Here is a 2,331-nt window from a genome sequence, read left to right as displayed (position 1 = left end):
GAGAGAGAGAGAGAGAGAGAGAGAGAGAGAGAGAGAGAGAGAGAGAGAGAGAGAGGTCAATAATCTCCAAGTGGGGACCATCTTAGATAATTGCATGGATTGTGGTTATCAAGCGAGACATTCAGGATTCACAAAATATGTAAATTGTAACACCGACCATGAGAGAGAAACTGTGCTTAAAGATAGATGACCACTATGTTCTGTAGAAAACAGTCCATTACATGTGCACATGTGCACACTATAGCCTTCTCTACACTCATTCCCTGGCAATAGATGTCTGTACTGGTTGTTTTTTGTCAACTTGACACAGCCTAGGCATATCTGGGAAGAAGGACTCTTCACTGAGAACATGTCTCAATTAGAACGCCCTGTAGGCATGTCTGTAGGGCATTTTCCTGTTTAATGGTTGATGTGGAAGGATACAACCCACTGTGGGCAGAACCTCTCCTGGTCAGGTAGTCCTAGATTTTTTAATAAAGTGGGCCTCTGAAACTGAAGAGATGGTTCTCATTGGCTCCTTTCCAGAGGATTCAGTTTCAATTCCCGGCACCCACATGGCAGCTTCAAACTCTGTAACTCCAGTTCTTAGGATCTGACAACCTCTTTTGGTCTTTGCAGGCTCCAAGTGTGTATGTAGTACACTGAAATGCATGTATTCAAAGCACCCATACACGGGAACTAAAATAATAATAAGCACAAAGAAAAAGAAACAATCCTGAGCAAGCCAGGAGGAGCAAGCCACCATTCTTCTGTGGTCTTTGCTTGAGTTCCTGTCTCCACCATTCTGCCGTGAGCTCCTGCCTTTTATTATGCTCAGTGGTGGCTTGTGATCTGAGGGTTGAAACCTGGAATCAACCCTTTCCTCACCAAGTTGCTTTGATCATGGTATTTTATAATAGCCATAAAAACCTTAACTAAGACATCATTCAGAGCTTTGACATTGGCATGCATTTCAGCATTCATCCCTCTCAATGACTTTGAATATCCTTTAGAATCATCCAACAGTACATCCAGATGATAAGAAATGGACCATAGGGCAGACAAGTAACAGCTTTTCCATGGTAATATAGGAGAGAAACAGTCTCTGGGGAAGGATAACAGGAAGGAGAGAGAGGAAACATCAGTGAGGAACTAAGTCTTCCCTGAGATTTAACTGTTGACAAGAGAAAGAGAAAGAGAGAGCTGAGAGACTCATTGTCGAGGAGATGTTTGTGGTAACAATTGATGCTGCTACCATGAACTGGCGATTGGGAATAATCTCTACTTTTATGGCACTAAAGAATTCCCTTCATAACCTTAAAATTTGCTGACATTAAAAGAAAGCCCCAAGAAATGTACTTATATGCACTCACTATGGTCACCAAAGGCCCAGGTTTATGTTTCTGGGAGGAAACATTTATGGGCACACAGGAAGCAGTGGCATTCATATCGATGCACAGCTCAGGGTTTGTTTCTATTGTGTGCTCTAAGAAGGGACTCTCCTCAGATGCCTGGCCTTTTAACTTTGTAGAATGCTAGCTGGGGAGAGAAGGTTTCTAGGTGTGAAAGGCAAAGACAAGTAGCATTGGCATGTGATATGGGCGGTGTTTTAGAGGTAAATTGAAAGGGGAACAGAGGGCATAAGGACACATGCCCCAGGAAAACGTAAGACTCGTTAGTGAATAAATCAAAAAACCGCATCCATACTTGAACTGAGTGTTGGACACGACAGTGATTCGTGGTTAAACATCATTGGTTTCTATCAGGGATGAGCAGAAAGATGGTTTTCCAGCAAAGATTTGCTTGAAAAACTTAGTGAAGAGTTTTGATAACAGACCAAGACTTAATCTATTTTAAGGAAACTTCCTGCTGTCTTCATAAAGAATCTTATAACTTTGCTGAAGAACAGGAAAGATTGCTAAATGATGCATATCCTTGGTTAACTGATCAGGAAATACAATGCAAAAATGTGCCAGTGTTCACTACGTGGGTTTACAGTTAGATATAATTTTAGTAAAAACTCCAAATGTGTTTTTGTGGCTTTGATAGATTGATCCTATGATTCAAATCTTAATAATCACACAAAATGGTCATAGGATGATTTACTGAACCATAGAACTTAAAAATAGTCTGATGTTGGCACTGGGAACAAGTGAGTAAAGTGTGAAATAGAATATGGCCTGGAGACATCTCTACACACATGTCGGCATTTGAAGATGGCCAGAAGGGGCACTGAAAGTCAATGGGAAGGAAAGTACCTATTTTCTGTCCCTATCCCCTTTCTTTCCCCTCTTTGGCTTCCCTTCCCTTCCCTTCCCTTCCCTTCCCTTCCCTTCCCTTCCCTTCCCTTCC

General features: G+C 41.7%; 1 protein-coding gene across 42 annotated transcripts in view; it reads right to left on the bottom strand.

Moving 5' to 3' along the window:
- Window positions 1–2,331, bottom strand: part of Trpm3 (transient receptor potential cation channel subfamily M member 3) — a 533,889-nt gene that overhangs the window by 137,442 nt on the left and 394,116 nt on the right. The window lies entirely within an intron of this gene.

This window comes from Mus caroli, chromosome 19, assembly GCF_900094665.2.
Source record: "Mus caroli chromosome 19, CAROLI_EIJ_v1.1, whole genome shotgun sequence".
Classification (NCBI taxonomy): Eukaryota; Metazoa; Chordata; class Mammalia; order Rodentia; family Muridae; genus Mus; species Mus caroli.
The sequence above is the reverse complement of the archived record's forward strand: the minus strand, read 5'-3'. Positions and strand labels throughout refer to the sequence as shown.